At 41.5% G+C, this 22,906-nt stretch overlaps 1 protein-coding gene across 2 annotated transcripts in view; it reads left to right on the top strand.

Annotated features, from left to right (window-relative positions):
* The first annotated feature begins 9,648 nt into the window (after positions 1-9,648).
* LOC106588560 (transcriptional repressor p66-beta) overlaps positions 9,649-22,906 on the top strand; it is a 49,994-nt gene continuing 36,736 nt past the window's right edge. Inside the window, exon 1 of one of the 2 annotated variants that reach the window (XM_014177692.2) lies at positions 9,649-9,967. The gene's annotated coding sequence lies outside the window, so the exon portion shown is untranslated. The remainder of the gene's footprint in view (positions 9,968-22,906) is intronic. The other variant, XM_014177693.2, reaches the window with a different exon arrangement.

Below are 22,906 nucleotides of genomic sequence, written 5' to 3'. Positions count from 1 at the left end.
GATGCTTAATGTGAGTCTGGAAGGAGAGTTTACAGTCTAGCCAGACACCTAGGTATTTGTAGTTGCGCACATATTCTAAGTCAGAAGCGTCCAGAGTAGTGATGCTGGATGGGTGGGCAGGTGTGGGCAGCGATCAATTGAAGAGCATGCATTTAGTTTTGCATTTAAGAGCAGCTGGAGGCCACGGAAGGAGAGTTGTATGGCATTGAAACTGTTCTGGAGGTTAGTTAACACAGTGTCCAAAGAAGGACTAGAAGTATACAGAATGGTGTCGTCTGCGTAGAGGTGGATCAGAGAATCACCAGCAGCAAGAGCGACATCATTGATGTATACAGAGAAAAGAGTTGGCCCGAGGATAGAACCCTGTGGCACCCCTATAGAGACTGCCAGAGGTCTGGACAACAGGCCCTCTGATTTGACACACTGAACTCTGTCTGAGAAGTAGTTTTTATAACGCTCAAGCTCTGATTTGTAAGTGAACTCATTATCTAAAAGTGTTTCACATGTGTCAATGTGGAAAGGCAATTGGCGAAATAGTGTAGCAATGTAGAGACCAATGTTTACTGTTTTGCTAGAAGTGTGTTATTAATTTGCAAACTGAGTGTAAAGCAGTGAGTTGTGTTTACAGTTTTGCAAAAGGTGTGTTATAAAATTACCAACTGAGTTTAAAGCAGAGAACGTGCATTGTTTGGCACACTTAGTAAATGTATTGGCTACAAGTGTTAATGGTTTCAGAGAGAGTGCGTCAATAATCACTGTTAGTGTTTAAGCATTCATTAAAAAAAATGTCATTGGTCCCTAGGCCCTCCTGTAAATCTGAAAGCATCAGATGGGTTTGAAGCAATATGGTAATTGCTTCACTTTTCCCCGGGTGGAATTTTCAGCACAGTCCATAAATGTATTCAATGATTTTAGATCTGCAGGAGTGCCTAGGGGTAAGCAGTTAGGAGTTGATTTGGATGCCAGCAATCCAGAGGTTAACAGGTTACAGTATGAGGAAAACTCTTTCAGGAACAATCGACAAGACAGTTGGACTATTGCGTCAATGTGAGTTATATCTTCTCTTCAGTTAAAGTTTCTTTACTGTTTTATGTTCTCACATGGTGTGTGTCTGTCTGCATGTCCACTGTATCTACTGTCTGGAACACCACTTTTTCCTCTCTCTCACATATGGCAGTCTTACCAAAGTGTTTGCTGCCTTATCCGTATTTTGTAGTATGGGTTTTTAATCAGGAGTTAAACCTCGTAATCTATTTAGAGTCCGTATTTAATGTGGGCCCCATGTTGACACACCAAATTTAGAGGGGGCAGGATTATAGATTGAATTTGGGCAACCATAATGAAGTGGGTTTTTTTGGCAAAGACTGGACCGGGGCCAGTTGAAACCTACATACTCCATCAGATCTCCCTCTGTGTGATTGTTTTTCCCTTTCTACCCTACTGTATGTCGACGAGAGGTTAATGTCAGATTAGGCCAAACAGCACATCTAATTATGGTTTAAACATATCTCCGTGTCAGCCGGGGGGATGCAAGGGTTTAAAGGCGTCAATTGTTTTTCAAACAAGTGTTTTTGAGTGACGACAAAACCCCGCTTTGATCTATAGAGACGGGGCCGCTGCCCAAAAAATCTGTCCATCAATTAGATGTGAGAAAATGCCAATGAAGGGATAACAAAGCAGATATCTTTAACCACATTCTTTTAGACTCCCCGTCCCTTAGAGCAGGGGTGGGCAACTCCAGTCCTCGAGGTCCTGATTGGTGTCACACTTTTTCTCCATCCCTAGCAAACACAACTGATTAATCGAATTGCATTCTAAACTGAAGATCATGATTAGGTGATTATTGGAGTCAGGTGTGTTAGCTGGGGTTGGGGCAAAACTGTGACACCAATCAGGCCCTCAAGAGGAGGGGAATTGCCCACCCGTCTTAGAGGGATGAACAACCTGACGTTATTGGTGTCCCAATGTAAGCATGATTTTTACATGCATGGTCAAGCAACTGCCAGACAGCCATATGAGTGGCAGAATGTACCTGTACTGGCTGCAGTTCTCATCAGCAATAAATCAATCAACGTTTGAGATGACACAGTTTTTCTTTGCCATGCATGCTAATCGCTTAATAGCCAATTAACCAAACTATTTTACTGGAATGTCAGGGGAATCTCCAGTGCTGTAAACAAAGAATATGGCTGGGATAGAATGCATGGAGCTGCACTATAACTGACGTTAAAAAGTCATTTAAAAGGTTGTTTAAAAGGAACAACTGTATTGCTCTCTTAGACTGAATCCTGGCCTATGTCTTCCGAATGGTTGGGAAGGGCAAGGGTTGTGTTCATTAGGCACCAAACTGCCTAATGAAGAAAACTGACTGAAAGAGGGACTTCCTGGACTTGTCCAATATGAATCGCGGATAACATTTTCCACTAATGAACATGACCCAGGTTACACTACTGTGCATCACCCTCCCTCCGTATCTGCAGTGTTTTGAGTGGTCCCTCACCCATTTAACTGTAATTTCCTGTCATGTAATCAAAAAATAACTTTTCATAACCCTTAATCCCCACCTCCTGTGATGGAGAGATTTGGCGTCAATGGTCACGCATCCTTTCATATGGGGTCAGGAAGTCACTCAGTGTCTCTGTTGGAAGTACTTTGAAGAGGTGTTCTTCCTCCTTTCATTGGAGGAGTCATTGATTTGACATGACTCTTATGGTGTAAGTTCTATGTAGCCATGTAAAATAATACTTCCCCTCTCTTCCTTTCCACACAAAAATGGCCAACCATTAGAAAACATGTTGTTGGATTACAGTGGACATGTCTGAAATGTATCTGTAATCTATTTAATACCTAAATTCAGTGAATGATCCACATTGTAGGAAATCACCACTGAATAATCAGGCCAGCTTCACAGAGGAAGTAGTGTTCAAGTAGGTGCTTCACAAGGGGAATACTTTGACAAAATTTTGCGGGGAAATATGGAACTTTACAAAGGCCTTTGTTGGGCCAATAGTTGACAAATACTGTATTCAAAAGGTTCATATCTAAATCACACTGCTGGCTCAAGCAATGTGCATTAAGGCACTGAGATTAAATAATGCATGAGATAAGTCACACAGCATCCTCTCTCAAAGCAATGTACAATGAATATAATGTAACATAATGCAGTTGGTGGACTACTGCAGTGTTGCGGTGCTGCAACCCTCCAGATGCCTTCTCTGTTTTCTGTTGATCTCTTGTCCAGTTGCAGTGCCCACCTTCACATGAATGATTTAGAGCAGGCACCAGAGAAGAACACTCTGGCTTGCACGTTTTGTGCCCTGCATGGTCCTCTGATAGTACAGCGGCTCCATGGATGTTAACAAGACGTTCGGTGCAGGGGACTATGTCGCATTCTGTTCCTACTAGTACGTAATACGTACCTACCATTGAAAACCCACTGCCTTGCGCATAATTAGCGCTTTACTCTAGAAGACAAAGCAGGCTACCGAAAACAGGTTGACTTCCTGTCTTTGTGGGTTATTTTTGGGCAGCAGTGGAAGGTCACTTCTGGGAAAGGTTCTGGATGTGTTTGAAACGTACAGTACTGCAGTTAGAAAGATGACCAGGTGGCTAGGGAATTTGGATAATGAAAACAAGGGAAGCGTTTTGTCTGAATGTATAGTAGGGGACATAACCGGCAACTGACCCCTATCAAGGTTCACTTGACCCTGACAAACTGCAGAAAAGTAATGTGTTTATATTCTGTGAAGATTTTCCCTGTAATCTTAATTTTATGATTCATAATTCTTTGGTGATGAGAGAGTCCAAAAAGAGAGAAGTAATCGACATCAGCAACAGCAAAAAAACTTGCTTCTCACTGAGTGACAGATGCATTTCTCATATTTGGAGTCCGCTCTCAGTATCAAGCAATACGTTGATGGCAGGGGTTAATTAGACACACACACACACACACACACACACACACACACACACACACACACACACACACACACACACACACACACACACACACACACGCCATACACAAAAACACAAAAACACACATTCTAAAAATGAAAAAGTGTCCGCCGTCATCATATCCTGCCCATAAAGGGTGACGAAGCTCCTATATTCACTGTACAATACTGTACATAGGGACTGAAGAACCCTGAGCAAGAGTCTGCTTGTTTTGGACGCATTACCTCATCCCATTGAGTAATGTCAGTTAGTGAACAAAGCTCCCTAACCAGGTTTTCTTGGCTACTCTTCCTGGGGTTAACTGAAAAGCAGGATAAGATGACTTCAAGATTTTAAATGCTGACCCTGTGGCCTTGCCATCATGATTATATCATGATTATACCTTGCCATCATTATTCTATTTTGGATGACATGGCTAAGCCAACTCGGGTTATAAGACCAACTTGACCCAGTTTAATATTTAATTGTGAATAATGAATTACATACAGTGTAATATAACGTTTATTGTAAATAACAAAAAAACGAATGTGAAACCCATAATTTACAGATGGTAAAGCCTAAAATTTGCATCACTTACATGAGTAGCATAGTCATTGTGACTTTATACAATCGCCTGATAGGCCTATTGTACATATAGTATCATGACTGTATAGTTACATGTGTTGGCCAAGTGCCAAGCGAGGGTTCCTTTGCGCTTCATAGAGGGCTCAGTTACCGCTGTTGCCAAACGTAATGATTTTTAACAGTGAAGATCAACACAATTGCGATTCATATCAAGAAAACTGCGGCTCTGCACGCCTGCATAGGGTTGCAGAGTTACGGGTAATATACCAAAGTTTACCAGAATCTTCAGTAATATTGGTAATTAATAGAAAATATATGGCAATCTATCGTCACGTTGATAATTTATACTAATAACTTCTATAAAATGTATTTATATGGAGTATTCATTTTTTATATCTGTGTCCATACTGTCCACGAGTTTCAAGAGATAATAGCCTAATTAATGAAAAACTTTAAATTGCCTCTGCAACTCATCCAACTATTGACTTTTTCGCAACTGCCACCAGTTGGACGCCAAAACATTGACAACAAATACATATTGACATAGTAAAATAAATAAAAGTGTGTAAAAAATGATAAAGGATATTTAATGCTGAAACCCTCATATTAAACAGCAATGGTATTTACTAAGTTGATGATTTATATTTAGGATAATATTTTATAGCTTTGTCATTCAGTTGTTTATTTAAAAATAATATTTTTTCATTATTTCATATATTTTACATGTGATAAGACCAGAGAGAGGGCCCAAGATAATTACACACCTGTAACAATCTGAAGGACCCAAAAGGGCCACTAGATGTCTTGTGATAGATTAAATAAAATCCTTGAAAGATACCAGAATTCTGGTAGTTTACTGGTAAACTTCGAAAGTTCAGAGTAATATACCCTCACTTTGCAACGCTGTACTTGCACGTGCATGTAAAAATGGATGGGTATATTTGTCCAACATAAACATTACTCGAATTAACCATGAACTTGCCCCAAAGAAACACCAAGCTCCAGCTGTTGACACACATTTTGACACTTGAAGACAGGATAGTGGTTTTGATTAGATGGCTGCTTATTTTTTATCCATTACAATAATATACAATGTCATAATAAAATGTAGCATTTGACAGAATATACAGTTGAAGTTGGAAGTTTACATACACTTAGGTTGGAGTTATTAAAACTCATTGTTCAACCACTCCACAAATTTCTTGTTAACAAACTATAGTTTTGGCAAGTCACTTAGGACATCTACTTTGTGCATGACACAAGTAATTTCTCCAACAATTGTTTACAGACAGATTTCACTTATAATTCACTGTATCACAATTCCAGTGGGTCAGAAGTTTACATACACTAAGTTGACAATGCCTTTAAACTGCTTGGAAAATTCCAGAAAATGATGTCATGGTTTTAGAAGCTTCTGATAGGCTAATTGACATCATTTGAGTCAATTGGAGGTGTACCTGTGGATGTATTTCAAGGCCTACTTTCAAACTCAGTGCTTCTTTGCTTGACATCATGGGAAAATCAAAAGAAATCAGCCAAGACCTCAGAAAAAAAGTTGTAGACCTCAAGTTGGGTTCATCCTTGGGAGAAATGTACAAATGCCTGAAGGTACCACATTCATCTGTACAAACAATAGTACGCAAGTATAAACACCATGGGACCACACAGCCGTCATATCGCTCAGGAAGGGGACCCATTCTGTCTCCTAAAGATGAAAGTACTTTGGTGTGTAAAGTGCAAATCAATCCCAGAACAACAGCAAAGGACCTTGTGAAGATGCTGGAGGAAACAGGTACAAAAGTGTCTATATCCACAGTAAAACGAGTCCTGTATCGACATAACCTGAAAGGTCGCTCAGCAAGGAAGAAGCCACTACTCCAAAACCACCGTAAAAAAGCCAGACTACAGTTTGCAACTGCACATGGGGACAAAGATCGTACTTTTTGGAGAAATGTCGTCTGGTCTGATGAAACAAAAATAGAACTGTTTGGCCATAATGACCATCGTTATGTTTGGAGGAAAAAGGGGGAGGCTTGTAAGCCGAAGAATACCATGACAACCGTGAAGCACGGGGGTGGCAACATCATGTTGTGGGGGTGCTTTGCTGCAGGGGGGACTGGTGCACTTCACAAAATAGATGGCATCATGAGGGAGGAAAATGATGTGGATATATTGAAGCAACATCTCAAGACATCAGTCAGGAAGTTAAAGCTTGGTCGCAAATGGGTCTTCCAAATGGACAATGACCCCAAGCATACTTCCAAAGTTGTGGCAAAATGGCTTAAGGACAACAAAGTCAAGGTATTGGAGTGGCCATCACAAAGCCCTGACCTCAATCCTATAGAAAATTTGTGGTCAGAACTGAAAAAGCATGTGCGAGCAAGGATGCCTACAAACCTGTCTCAGTTACACCAGCTCTGTCAGGAGGAATGGGCCAGAATTCACCCAACTTATTGCGGGAAGCTTGTGGAAAGCTACCCAAAACGTTTGACCCAAGTTAACCTGTTATGGCTAGGGGGCAGTATTTTCACGGCTGGATAAAAAACATACCCGATTTAATCTGGTTACCACTCCTACCCAGTAACTAGAATATGCATATACTTATTACATATGGATAGAAAACACTCCAAAGTTTCTAAAACTGTTTGAATGGTGTCTGTGAGTATAACAGAACTCATTTGGCAGGCAAAAACCTGACAAGGTTTCAGGCAGGAAGTGGCCTGTCTGACAAGGTGTCGTTCTTCTTGTCTCTGTTTATTGAAGAGTGAGGATCTTAGCTGTCCTGTGACACTTCCTACGGCTGCCATAGGGTCTCAGAAGGCGGCAAAAAGCTGAATCGTGGCTTTGCAGGCTCTGGCTGAAACAAAGTAGCGCGTTTGGGTAGTGGCTGGTTACAGTACTGTGAGACTCAGGCTCGTGCCCGCGTCGACCGAAAGCTTTGTTTACTTTCCTCAGTTTAGCTAAAAGGAGATTCCCGGTCGGAATATTATCGCTTTTTTTACGAGAAAAATGGCATAAAAATGGATTTTAAACAGCGGTTGACATGCTTCGAAGTACGGTAATGGAATATTTAGATTTTTTTTGTCACGAATTGCGCCATGCGCAAGACCCTGATTTAACATTTCAGATAGTGTCTGGGACGCACGAACAAAACGCCGCTATTCGGATATATAACGATGGATTATTTTGGACCAAACCAACATTTGTTATTGAAGTAGCAGTCCTGGGAGTGCATTCTGACGAAGACAACAAAAGGTAATGAAACTTTTATAATAGTAAAGCTGATATTGGTGAGTGCTAAACTTGCCGGGTGTCTAAATAGCTAGCCCGTGATGCCTGGGCTATGTACTTAGAATATTGCAAAATGTGCTTTCACCAAAAAGCTATTTTAAAATCGGACATATCGAGTGCATAGAGGAGGTCTGTATCTATAATTCTTAAAATAATTGTTATGTTTTTTGTGAACGTTTATCGTGAGTAATTTAGTAAAATGTTAGCGAATTCCCCGGAAGTTTGCGGGGGTATGCTAGTTCTGAACGTCACATGCTAATGTAAAAAGCTGGTTTTTGATATAAATATGAACTTGATTGAACAAAACATGCATGTATTGTATAACATAATGTCCTAGGGTTGTCATCTGATGAAGATCATCAAAGGTTAGTGTTGCATTTAGCTGTCTTCTGGGTTTTGGTGACATTATATGCTGGCTTGAAAAATGGGTGTCTGATTATTTCTGGCTTGGTACTCTGCTGACATAATCTATTGTTTTGCTTTCGTTGTAAAGCCTTTTTGAAATCGGACAGTGTGGTTAGATAAAGGAGAGTCTTATCTTTAAAATGCTGTGAAATAGTCATATGTTTGAAAAATGGAAGTTTTTGTATTTTAGAGGAGTTTGTATTTCGCGCCACGCCCATCATTGGATAATGGAGCAGGTGTTCCGCTAGCGGAACGTCTAGATGTAAGATTAAACAATTTAAAGGCAATGCTACCAAATACTAATTGAGTGTATGTAAACTTCTGACCCACTGGGAATGTGATGAAAGAAATAAAAGCGGAAATAAATCATTCTCTCTACTATAATTCTGACATTTCACATTCTTAAAATCAAGTGGTGATCCTAACTGACCTAAGACAGGCAATTTTTACTAGGATTAAATGTCAGGAATTGTGAAAAACTGAGTTTAAATGTATTTGGCTAAGGTGTATGTAAACTTCCGACTTCAACTGTATGTGCAATGAAGGGGAATCTGAACTCGGTCACTGAGTTCATATGGAGCTGTCCATACATACATACAGTAGGCTAAGCTTTAAGTAAAACTTGCTCATGCACAATGACGTTTTTCCACGTTTTCCCCTGCAATATGGCTATAGCCTACTGTATAGGTAATGGTTATTATCACAGCCATGTCGGCCATCAATAAACTATGACCGAAGTCCTAGAATTTAGGTTATTACAGGCTAAGGCTATACAATGCTGACATAGCCTATGCATAACCAATGCAACCATTATTTAAATGAAGAACAATATTGCTTGCCTTGTATGGACGACCTAAAGTGGAGTTCAACAATACTTCTGAGCCAAATCCCTGCTTTAACAATCCTATTTTAGTTCCAAATATGCATATTGAAACCATTTACATTCGATTGGGTTATAGTTTGTTAAATAGGTCAGCAAGAGGAAGGAATCTTATTGTTCATTATCGATTATTTTGAGTGTATTTCTATTGTAGCCTAAATGATAGGCTACTGATGTTACATGGTCGTGTATGAATATGTATATGTATATGCAAGCCCTATATGTAGAATATGTATATAGGCTATATAGCCTATGTATTTTTTATACAAATCCTAAATTGTGTAAAAAATATATAATTTGAAAATAGATCAATTATATAACACCAAATTGAGTTATCTTACGCTTTTGCGCATATGATTTACTGCCGTATTAAGCGGTTGATCTAGTGTTGGTAGAAAGGCGACACAACAAGTTAATTGAAATAAAATGTGTTGAAAAAATACTAGGTTCAAGATGAGTCATAGAAACGGCATTGTTCCTCGGAGATTCAGTCGATGACCATCGCCGAATGAAGAGGGAGTTCATATGGCTGTCCACTATCTGTCAATGTAGTAAGCTTGCCTTGTGCTGCCGACACGGCGCGCATAACAACCCATTTAGTTACCATCATTTCACTGCTTCTTGTCCCCTCCCCTCCAGACATAGACAACAACACACACCTTAATAATAGGGGCGCGCCTTCGACATAGCCGGCGACCAATAACCCGTCTGTCTGGGCTGAGACCAAGGGGATGAGCGCTAGCCGAGGCCCAATCAGCGCTTTTGTGTTGCCTGCCGGTGCCGGGGACTGGTCGCGAGGAGCTACTGCAGCGCTTCAGGATCTGAAAGAGAACCCCGAGCTTGTGGAACCTGAGGGGCAAGTCGAGTCAGGTGAGTCCGAGGATATGGATAAGGCCTAGCTGAGATGGAATATAATTTTTGAAATTGCGGCGGCAGTATTTGGATTCTTTCGGATGGAGTAAACTCTCATTGGGTAGTAATAATCGCATCCAAGGTTATGGGGGGTGATTTGGGGGGGGGGGAAGTGCTGCAAAGACAGACAATACAATAACATGGTTCATATATTGATGCAAGCGACCAACAACCAGCGGTTCAAAGTGACTAATCAAGGTCTGGGATAATTTGATAGGCATTTTTGGATACATGTCGCGCTTTGTCATAAAGAACTCATGTGAAAGAAACAAAAGTTTAGAGAAATATTAAAGATTCGTGCAATGGCAACAAATCCGTTTCATTGTTTAATTTCGCGTCTCTGGGGGTTAACTCAGATTGGCGGAGAAAGCCCTGCGTGTGCCCGGCTGGCTACACAAGCAAAGCATGTGCACACGGTGAAATCCTCTAAATATACACAAATATTTAGCTTTAAAACACCATGTATGAAGCATATCCGTGTGTAGGACCAATGTAATGGTTGGTAGTTGTAGACACAAGACTAAAGTGGTAGCTTCACAGAGCTGTGTGGATGAGGCTACGGTACACTGTAGCTGAGGCTGTACAATTATTTTTTTTAAATCCGAAAATCTATCAGCCATATACGTAAGTGAGGACGTTCTTAACTTGTTCCATATGCACTCAAATGGCTGCCTGACGCATGACATGTCGTAAGACTTGAAATGTAATTCTAACGCGAATGCATGCATTGATTGTAACCAAGGGGCAACCACTGATTAGCAGCAGTAGATGTCTAGATGACTTTAGGAAAGAAATGCAGATCAATAACTAATATGGGCCGGCTATTATTCTCGGTGCGGCAGACAAGTCAATAGTGAGACAGCGACTAATTTATTTAGATAGGCAGACTGGGTAGAGCCGAGGCTACTCAACTGGGCCAAGCCTAACTGTCTGATCCTTATGCGGCTTTGGCAACATTTTGGGGAGTCCGTGTGTAGACTCTCTTGCCAGGCATCTGTTGGAATATATATACTTTGGTTCCCACTGAGAGTAGTTTTAACATATTTAGTAGCCTATCGATGGGATTGCCAAAAGACTTGGATTGAATTCAATTTAAATTCTTCTACCCTTCCCTCGTTGAATTACTTTCTACGATTTAATCTGACAACGGGAGCTCAGTGTCTATGTAGGCCTGATTATAGCCTGCAGTTTACAGAACAATGTAAGGAAAAGTTTCAGCTGAATTGATGAAGACGAGTTGGAACACAGGAGAGACCATTCTTAAAAGTTCCAAATAAAGCCTATATCCATAGCCACAGGAATTAGGGGTGCTAAGCACCCCCCTAAATAATCAGAATATAATTTTTTTTTAATTAATAATACAAAATAATCATGAAAATAACAGATTTTTCACAAAAATAGTTCACTGGGCCTTTTACATTATATATATTATACACGTTTGAAGCATCTCCAGCACAGGGTAAACATTTTCTCTCTGCTTTGGCAAAAAAAGGTAGTTGTATAATTAAGAACAGTATCTTGCAGGATTCAGTAGTTGTAATTGTAAGAGTGGTTGCCCTGTCCCTTTCTCTGTGATTGTCATTATAATGGGATCCAGAACAAACAAACTCTGTCCTCAAACATTTACATCAAAAGGTGCAACGTTATGGGCAAAGACACAAAACAACCACATCAAATTAAATCTTTTTCTTGATCAAATAATATGGGAAACAACCACATTTTGTGCAGTATTAATTTACCATCCTTACAAACCACTTAATGTACATTACTGTATTGTAAATAGGCTAGTCATCTAGGTTTGTACTTGTAGACTTTCCATCACCATAAAGAAAAACAATGCACAATATAGTAATTGAGACATCAAGTGGTTTGTAATGAGATGTGATGATGTGGCTCAGTTGGTAGCATGGCACTTGCAATGCTAGGGTTGTGGGTTCGATTCTCACAGGGGACCAGTACGAAAATGTGTGCACTCACTAGTGTAAGTTGCTCTGGATAAGAGTGTCTGCTAAAATGGTAAAGGAATTAATAGACCATTTCAGTTTTCACATAGAAATAAGTTGCATTTGCGAAGTATTTAAAGAAACTGGAAAACATGTATATCAAGCAAGTATTTTTATATTCCACAAGTATTATCAGATTAACTGATTTGTGCAGATAATTATAAGACTCAAGTTACAAATGCTGGTAAATACTGAAATACATTTAGTTTTAAAAAAATCACAAAAGTAGTGCACTGGGCCTTTACTAGTCCTGTGTTAGCAGACTGATATAGACATCTTCAGCGTGGGCAAAAAAAAAAATTGCACCACCCCCAAACTACTTCCCGCGGCTATGCCTATATCTGTTCTATTTTGGGATCTCAACTTCAGAATGACGCAGGGGTACTTGGGCGCAATGAACAAGTTCCTTTTGGAGTTAAAACTCTGAAGCCAAGAGGAAGTATTTTTCTTTCAGATCATATATGGAAATAAGACATGCATAACCTACTGTATCTATACCAATCCAAGATATGCAGGAATTAAGGATAAACACGTCTAAACACGGATCCTTCATCATGGGTCTTGTTGTCTGAATATTGTGTTTTTGCTTATTTAATGTTCCCTGTCTTTATAGGCCTACAATACTCTTTGATAAGTATTTCAACCTGTGCTTTTCCACCAGACACTATATTCTACCAAGTAATCCAAAAGTACAGTACTTTCTGAGCCCTGGAAAATCTAGTGCTCAGCTTTCTTTCTCTCTCTCTGTCTACCTACCTACCTCTCTCTCGCTCTCTCTCTCTCTGTATGAATGAAAGTCTGCAGTCTGTGAATGGGACTCCCTGGTGTTGAACACTGTTTAGCATTATGAATGAATGGTTACGGCACTGCTTTGTCAATGATGGACCATCCATGGCCATGTCCTCTAATGTGTATCACTCTACCATCCATATGCTCCTTCCCATATGTGTATGGCGAGACCTGTGGCCCTGATCACGCTCAACTACATGGGGTAGAAGAGGAATCCATTACAAATGTCCTTTTGGGGTGGCTGCAGCATATTCTTGAATTCTGTTCCTGATATAGAGCATCAATAGTTCATCATCAAGGAGGTTTTACCCAGTTTAGGTAGTATGTGACATACAATGTTATTTATTTATTTGATTTCTTTGCGGTTCTTTAACACAATTGATGTGCTCCAGTACACTGGCGCTGCCCGTGAAGGGATTTCACACAGTGTGCACACTTTAATTTCCATGGTGCCTTATCGCTACTGACTGCCTGGTGAAGCAAAGCCCATGAGGCCTCTGTTACTCGTCCTCCTGCATTTCTGATGCGACATTGTGCCAAGATTCAACCCTGACAAGTTCCTATTGATACAGATTCAGTTCCACAAAGAAAGGTCCCGCTATTGCCTTGATAAATGTTCCACTGGTCGGTTTCTGTAGATGTGTATCATCAACGCAATATTTCAGATCGATCACAGATAATGGCTACAGCCAGTCCCTTGGCTCAGTAGAACTTGCCGATTGAATTTTTATCATCCTCCTGAAACTATCAGGTTCTGCATCATTCTAATTTTAAGGATAAGCAACCGCTTCCTCTCCTGGGAACAAATCTCTTCCAAATAACATTGCTTATAAATGAAATTTTAGGCCTATATCGGACAAACTGGGCAGTTTTATGTTGGCCCTTTATCATTTTTTGGAGGGAAAGATCACAAAAGCACTTAATGTAGGCCGTGCTTCAGGGTTGTTGACCTTGGTCAAAAGGAAAAAAGGTTTGAAAACGGACTGGCTGCCCTTTTAAACGCCCCCTTTGTCCCAGACACAACAAAGTGACAGCCTCTAAATAAACGACCAGTGCACCTGTGGTTGGAAAACAATAAACCAGGTGCCCTCCACTGATGTGCTTAGGATGCAGTTACAACGACCTCTGATGAAAGGATCATGTTGTGTTGGAGAAGCTTCAATGTTGAATATCCTAATATTGATCTCATGACCTTCAGAGGGAGGGGATTTGTCTCTCATGGTGTGGGGAAAAAATACGGTGTTGATTGCACTCACCCATTGATTCAGACACTCCGTGTTTGTGTTTCAAGAGACCTGTGTGTGTGTGATGACCCTACCACTGAGTTGGCATGTCCAGATTGACTCAATGGCCCTGGGTTGGGCAGGGGACTGATGCTCTCTCTCTCACAGATAAAGCATGTGTGCCTTGACACCAGCTGTTCACATTCCCTGTTGGTTCTGTACAAAAACAGAGTCATGACAACACCATTACCTCAGACTTTCCTATGACAGAGTGTACAGGAAAGCTCTCTGAAAAATATCATGAGTGTACGACTTATTGGTCTGGAGAAGCTATGATCCGGCAGCTTTCCCACTTAAGTTTTTATCAGAGCTGATTATGAGGGGGTAGGGTACATTTTAAGACTGTAGCCTTTAATGTTTTACTTAAAGGAGGTCAAATTTGCAGTTGAGTCAGTCAGCTTTGGTAACACTATGTTGCTATGTTATTGTCCAGCATTCAAAAGTAGGCCTATGTTTTTGAGCTCAAAAATATTTGCAGTGCAAAAGGATTGTCATACCCAACACAGCCTGTGGTAACTTCTGAAAGCTGCTGTGTCCAACGATTCCTTCCTTGTGTTTTCAGTCATGGGAAGAGGGATCCTTAGCACCCCATTAAAATCTATGCTCATTTAGTGGTCCATACTTATTTGAAATTAAGAGATAAACGCTCTCTGTTCGAGGGGAGAGAAATCTGTATAATTAGCTCTTAATCAGGAAAATTTAGTTTATTTAAGAATCCGCCCAAGTGAAACTCCTTTGAGGGGGAGAAGCCTTGTCGGTAGCTGGCACGTGGCGCTAATTGATATGTGTGATGGTAATGAATGCATGTAAAGTGTAACTATAAACAAGGGATTTATCTTGCATAGCAACGTGTGTAACACGGGAGTGTGAAAAAATGTCCTCACAGGCTTCTAATTTGTTTCTGAGATGCCCAGGAATAATGTTTTGCAAACAATATCGCAGTTGATTCACATTGCGATTGTGCACATTGCAGCTTGTACGGAAAATTTAGGAATTGAGAAGATCACTGTAATGCAGTGTTGTTTTTAGCCATTTTCTCCCTTTCTACGGGTCATGAAAGGTCAGCCCAGCTAATGATGTCCCGTTAATTACATGTATAGTTTGTGTTATGTTTTAACCTATTTAACCTGTGCTGTTCCTTGAAATAATTGTAATTTAAAAGCAGTCCCGGTCCAAGCCAATGAGTAAGCCTTCAAATTTAGTGAGAGCCAAGGCATTCCCAAAGAGGAGTGTTGAGGCATGCATTGGGGGATATCCTTGCTTGTAATGTGGGTTCTGTTCAGTGAAAGTCCTGAATCAAAAATGGGTAGACTAAATGAAATCTCCAGCAGCTGCAGGCTCTCATGCTTACACATATCCATTGGTTTACCAAAATCTGTCATTTTGAATCCGGAGGTGAGAGGGGAAGGTAATTGGCTAGACTTTCCCACAGATATTACACCGGTATTTGGGATGGCAGGTAGCCTAGTGGTTACAGCGTTGGGCCAGTAACCGAAAGGTTGCTGGATCGAATCCCCGAGCTGACAAGGTAAAAATCTGTCGTTCTGCCTCTGAACAAGATCGTTAACCTACTGTTCCCCGGTAGGCCGTCACTGTAAATAAGAATTTGTTCTTAGCTGACTTCCCTTGTTAAAGGTTAAATAAATATAGCATTTTTACATTTAAAAATAAATTACATTGGCCTATTGTCAATCATAGAACAAATTACCTTTTACCACTCACCTTGGAATGCCCCTTCTTTCAATGGGCAAAGCAACTTTAACCAGCAAACTGAGAAGAGTATCAATTTAATTAATTAGCAGCATGGGATGTAATTGGTTTGTGAATGGGTCTCAAGAATGCTTGGTTTTGCGTGTTAAGTGTGTGTGTGTTTGGCATCGCATCCTTGTTAACACCTGAATCGGGGTGGCTGTGTTCAGTGGGCTTCACGCAAGGCTTATTAAACCCTACGCAGAAACAAACAGCCCAGATGAATGGCTCCCTGCAACTCTTAATTAGCGGGCCTTCCCAACGTTTCGACTCGATAAGCTACAGCGGAAAACGCAGTTGTGGAACACGTGGTCACCAAGAATCACCAGGTCCCGGGTGACACATACCCTTTCTCACTACCATGCCAACACGAACCTTGCTGTGCTGGAATATATATTTTGTTTTCCAGTATAGTTCCAGCAAAGATGGTGGATGCGTAACCAAGCCAGCCCAGTATGACATGGCTCAGATGAGTAGTGTGAACAGGATAGCCTTTAATTGGTTCGATCAGACAAACTGAGACCTTTTGAATAACTCCTTTCATAAGAACATTTTAGGTCCACAGGGGTCCTAATGCCACCGTGTTCTGTTGTGTTGGACCTCTGTGTCAGTGACCAAAAGGTTAAAACACGTAGGACACCATGATGGCTAATTGGCACCCTTGTTCTGGATGAGTAGTTTGCCTCTGTTGGCTTTCACAACATCCCCATTTCTGGGTGTTCCTTGTTGGGTTAATTCTGTTTTTTTGTTAAGATGAGCTTAAAATGCAAATGAATGGACTGCAAAGGTAGGCTGGGAGGTTGGGATGAATTGGTAAAAGGAACGATAATGAAAGGCTGATGGACTGAGAGAGAAGTGGTGTCTATGCTTGGTCCGTTGATCATTTGCATGACACTCGAGTGAAGATGAGTTGACAGGGGGAAGAAGATGTAGGGATAACAAGGTTACAAGAAAATTCAACTTTTACATTGGCATGTATAAAGTACTGCTTAATAGACTTGTAACATCTCCATTTAGGTGAGAAGACCATTATGTACCAATACCCCCTCAGACTTGGTTTGATGAAGAGAGGTGGTGATATGTATGCAGGTTTTGTATGCAGGAACTGCTGTCTTGGACACACAGACTGAAGTGACACTATAGATTGACATTAGTACCTCACTTCCCACCTGTCAATGCAAAGATGGTTCCCTTCTTATAGCACTTCCCAGATCCACCAGGCAGTAACTTCTCAGATTTTCTCAAGGTTGATTGTGCAGCTGCAGTGCTACACTACTGTAGCTCTCCTTTTGTTGCACTGTGTACATTTCAAATCTGAAAAAAGTCCTTTTGAAAATTGCTTAGACAAGAAATCACTGTTGCGCCCTACAAAAACAATATTATTTCAGTTTTATGTTGTGCCACGTCTTGTTAAATGAAGTGAATTTAATTGTCACCTTCCACAATGTATTTTTTAGTTTTTTGTGTCCACCAAAATATGCCATTCACACATCACACCACTTTGACCTTGTGACCTTTTGTAGAACATGTATCCTGTCAGGGCTTTGCTCTTTTGACCTTTTTTCCCCTGTGTTGAACTCTGTGTCCCATGTTCCCAGGGGGACGTGTCCTGGCTGTCATGTGTATCCCTTATCGTCATCCAAACACTGTCCCCTTCATTTACTGTATCTGTAGTGATGTCTATGCTGTTACGATTCAGCCGGAGATGTAAAGTAGTGTTAACAGAACTGGTTGGTAAACACTGAACGCAAGTCCAGTCTAGTTATAATTGAATTTCTTTGCTCTCGCTGTCTTCGTTCTCTACACTGTCAGTAGGTGAAGGAGAATCTTGCACTCCATTTTTCTGTCAATAACTGTGCTGTTATCAATGGCGTCCATCTTGGACTCTCCTTCAGGACAGCGTTCCTCAACGTATGTGTTTGATTCCAGCACCACCTGATTCAACTAATCAATCCAGCCTTTGATTTGTTGAATCCGGTGTGATGAAATGGAACAAATAGCTGCAATGGTTGGGGGTCCCCGAGGGCTATGTCCTAGTCATCTTCACCCACAGCCCTCTCCCTCCCTCTCTCATATGAGCATGTTTATGCACTGGAACAGATTGCTATTCTACCCCTTGAGATATTTCCTCATCCGTGTCCTTTATGGCAGCGTCAGCCCACCATGATTACAAAACTACGGTTTACCTTCTGCAATAGGGCACCTTTGTGTGGCTGTGGCCAGACCTCAAATGTATTTCGTTCGTACAGTTAGTGGCGTCAGCCCACAGAAGGCATCGGAAACGAGCAAGATGTTTTCATATGCTCCGTCTTTGTAGCTTCCTTCCTTCTCTCGCTCTTCCTTCCTGTAACCTATTTTCACCTGGCCCTGTATAGTGGGATCTTGTGTTGTCCTTTTGTGTATGTGTGTGAGTGTATACGTGCCCATTACTCTTAGGTTGAGACAAGTGACTCCGCTGACGCTATCTCCACTTGATGAAGCATCCCTCCCGTAAGAGTATCAGTTGTGTGATTCAAGGGGTTAGTGCTCACAGGGTTTAATGTAGAAAATCAGTCTGTGTGCGTCTGTGTTGATGTCTTCACTGTACCTATTATTCTCTGCTCTCCTCTCATTTCGTGGAAGACATCGATACCCTCACTGCCCCATTCAACCCCATTTTACAAATCTCTCAGCTACCTCAGTCTCTCCAGATGGCCTAAATTCCAGCATTTTTTTCCCCCTTTTTCTTTTTTTTTGTTTAAACAACGAATGCCCCACCCTGTGGTCTGAAGTTCCGCAATGATCCCATTTTGTCAAGGTGCCAGGTTTTAGAATCAACGTCTCGCAAGAAGTAGATTTTCCTCTTTCTGCCCTGAAAGCACAGGGGCTTCATTGCCCCTCCCCCACCCCCTCTCTCCCTCCCTCCCTCTGACTTTTTCTCTCTCCCTGTCTTCGTGTGACGTCCTGACCACTAACGGCTACATATTAAGAGATAATTCCATACCCTGAGGTTACAAACCGGCTTAGACTGGCTCTCTCACGTTTTGACTGTGCTGGGTACTCTGGGTAATAAAAAAAAAGAAAAGTGAACAGAATTGTGACTGTTTTTTAAAGGAACAGGAGACATTTATGCCAAGAGTGACATTAAGTTAGGGTACTGTGTCTGAGAAACACAGGCACATCCACAAATACAAGTGGTGGATGGAGTAGACTACAGATTCTCATCGCAAAATGTGGGGATAACCACACATTCTCAATGAACGAAACTCAATTCATTACAGTAGACTTGTTTTCATGGTGAACCAATGACTTGGGGTGGTTTCTGGTGCCCTCTTAAATTGCACTTATCTTTTGTTCTACCCTTGCCTCTCCAATTCCTCCTTAAGGAGGCAGAGTACCTCCAAAAACAGTGTCACCAGTCATTGTTATGTAGTTACATTACGGTAAGGTAGGTCAGGGAAAATCCAGTCTCAGTGAAAATCGTAATTAGTTCATCTGTATGCTAACCTACTGTATACCCCACAGTGCTGTATGTCAGCATGCCCACTTAAAATGAAAGGTTTCCATGCTTGATATGCACACAAAATCATAATCTATAAAAGCACAACGTCATGACCATATGACCAACACTCAAAAATGAAACTCATTGGTCTGAATAGACCAGAAAACAGCATGATATTTCAGTAGAAACATAGCTGGAGTATCAATGTTGTTCAAAAAAAACTAATTTTATGTTAGATAAATTATAAAACATTATCAGCTAAATATTCACACCTCAGTAGCCAATCATTTTCTCATTTGAGTGTAACCGATGTGAAATGGCTAGTTAGTTAACGGTGGTGCGCGCTAATAGCGTTTCAATCAGTGACGTCACTCGCTCTGAGACTTGAAGTAGGGTTTCCCCTTGCGTTGCAAGGGCCGCGGCTTTTGTGGCGCGATGGGTAACGATGCTTCGTGGGTGTCAGTTGTTGATGTGTGCAAGGGTCCCTGGTTCGAGCCCGGGTTGAGGCGAAGAGAGGGACGGAACCTACACTGTTACATTGATGCTGTTGACCCGGATCATTGGTTGCTGCGGAAAAGGAGGAGGTCAAAAGGGGGGGTGAGTGTAACCAATGTGAAATGGCTAGTTAGTTAGCGGTGGTGCGCGCTAATAGCGTTTCAATCAGTGACGTCACTCGCTCTGAGACTTGAAGTAGGGTTTCCCCTTGCGTTGCAAGGGCCGCGGCTTTTGTGGCGCGATGGGTAACGATGCTTCGTGGGTGTCAGTTGTTGACGTGTGCAAGGGTCCCTGGTTCGAGCCCGGGTTGAGGCGAAGAGAGGGACGGAACCTACACTGTTACATGAGCGTATCATGGTTTTCCAGGAAGTGCTGATTAAAAGATGGGTTCCATTGAAATGAATGGAATGAATTCCCATTCAGGTTCAATTAAATTAATGAAATGAGTTTACACTCAAATTCAATGTAGAGACGTTACTGGAACTGGAGGTACTGTAACAAATTTCATTTCGATCCCAGTGTATAGGTATGTGTCCATCTGTTTGTTGTATTATGGAAATTGGTGTTTAGGATAAGTCTTTTGTTGTTGGTTTTTTTCTCCTTTTTTTTCTTTTCTCATTCGTACTACCCCAAGCACTGAATATCCCACACCGGTCTTTGAGACAACACATTTTGTTAATGAGCATTCTTCAGAACCCATCTGATCTTTGTGACCATGGGTTATGTCATTTATGTCTTTCCCAAATGAAACATGGGAAACTAGCCTTTGTCATAGGGCCTCAGATGAGCTAGATTTGTTCTCAGCTATGTAACCTAAACTTATTGGGTCCTGGACCAATTTGGTCTCTGATTGGTAACCATGATGACCCATTGGGTTCTTGTCCGTTACCGCCCGTATGGTAGTCTCCAAAAACCCAGACTGTGAGACAGCCCTGCCGTCTGTCGGGGACTTATTGGAATTAAATCCTGGGTTGTGTTCATTTGGCAACAACTGGAAGAAAACTGACTGAACTGGAGGGAGGGACAACATTGCAAAAATATTCCCTAAATAGTTTAAAACTGAAGAACACAGCCCTAGTTGAAGATTCATTCCTTTTCTTGGTAATGCTGCTACTGCTTGCTGCTCACCACTGATGGTCCCTCAAGGCCACTGTCGAGCTCCGCCATGTCAGCTACCTCGGGGCTCGCGTTTGTGCGCTCGACTCTTTGTCTCCAAACTTCACACCCCCACACACTTCCTCCACTCTGCCCCCTGCCACTGCCCACCCACCCACCCCTCTTCACCATCACCACCCTCCTCCTCCTTCCTAGCCGCCCCTCTCTCCCTCCCTCAGGCGACAGCAGAACAGGAATTGATTAGTGGCACGGCTTAAAAATAGAAGGGGGTCGGTTGTCATGGCGATGACCACAATGAACTGTTGTCTTGTTTAATGAAGACCAGGGGTGTGTTTTACGTATTGTGGCTGAGCAGGGGTAGTGCGAGCGGGAGGAGAGACGTAGGTGTGTATCGATGCGAGTGTGTTCGCTGCCTGGAGGAGAGACGTGCGTTTGGTGTTCAGTAGATGAGGGAGACATGCTCGTATTTTATGTTAGTGTGCAGGTGTGCACATATGTGTTTGTACAGTTGAAGTTGCAAGTTTACATACTCCTTAGCCAAATATATTTAAACTCAGTTTTTCACTATTCCTGACATTTAATCCTAGTAAAAATTGCCTGTCTTAGTGTCAGTTAGGATCACCACTTTATTTTAAGAATATGAAATGTCAGAATAATAGTAGAGAGAATGATTTATTTCAGCTTTAATTTCTTTTATCACATTCCCAGTGGGTCAGAAGTTTACATACACTCAATTAGTATTTGGTAGCATTGCCTTTAAATTGTTTAACTTGGGTCAAATGTTTCGGGTAGCCTTCCACAAGCTTCCCACAATAAGTTGGGTGAATTTTGGCCCATTCCTCCTGACAGAGCTGGTGTAACTGAGTCAGGTTTGTAGGCCTCCTTGCTCGCACACACATTTTCAGTTACCACAAATTGTCTATGGGATTGAGGTCAGGGCTTTGTGATGGCCACTCCAATACCTTGACTTTGTTGTCCTTAAGCCTTGGAAGTATGCTTGGGGTCATTGTCCATTTGGAAGACCCATTTGCGACCAAGCTTTAACTTCCTGACTGATGTCTTGAGATGTTGCTTCAAATATATCCACATCATTTTCCTCCATCATGATAACATCTATTTTATGAAATGCACCAGTCCCTCCTGCAGCAAAGCACCCCCACAACATGATGCTGCCACCCCCGTATTTCACAGTTGGGCTGTTGTTCTTCGGCTTGCAAGCCTCCCCCTTTTCCTCCAAACATAACGATGGTCATTATGGCCAAACAGTTCCATTTTTGTTTCAATTTGACCAGAGTACATTTCTCCAAAAAGTACAATCTTTGTCCCCATGTGCAGTTGCAAACCGTAGTCTGGCTTTTTTATGGCGGTTTTGGAGCAGTGGCTTCTTCCTTGCTGACCGACCTTTCAGGTTATGTCGATATAGAACTCGTTTTACTGTGGATATAGATACTTTTGTACCTGTTTCCTCCAGCATCTTCACAAGGTCCTTTGCTGTTGTTCTGGGATTGATTTGCACTTTTCGCACCAAAGTATGTTAATCTCTAGGAGACAGAATGCATCTCCTCCCTGAGAGTTATGACGGCTGCATGGTCCCATGGTGTTTATACTTGCGTACTATTGTTTGTACAGATGAATGTGGTACCTTCAGACGTTTGGAAATTGCTCCCAAGGATGAACCAGACTTGTGGAAGTCTACAACTTTTTTTCTGAGGTCTTGGCTGATTTCTTTTGATTTTCCCATGATGTCAAGCAAAGAGGCACTGAGTTTGAAGGTAGGCTTTGAAATACATCCACAGGTACACCTCCAATTGACTCAAACTATGTCAATTAGCCTATCAGAAGCTTCTAAAGCCATGACAATTTTCTGGAATTTTCCAAGCTGTTTAAAGGCATTGTCAACTTAGTGTATGTAAACTTCTGACCCACTGGAATTGTGATACAGTGAATTATAAGTGAAATAATCTGTCTGTAAACAATTGTT

The sequence above is a fragment of the Salmo salar genome, chromosome ssa27, assembly GCF_905237065.1.
Source record: "Salmo salar chromosome ssa27, Ssal_v3.1, whole genome shotgun sequence".
Classification (NCBI taxonomy): domain Eukaryota; kingdom Metazoa; phylum Chordata; class Actinopteri; order Salmoniformes; family Salmonidae; genus Salmo; species Salmo salar.
Note: the sequence above shows the minus strand (reverse complement) of the source record. Positions and strands in the feature narration are given on the sequence as shown.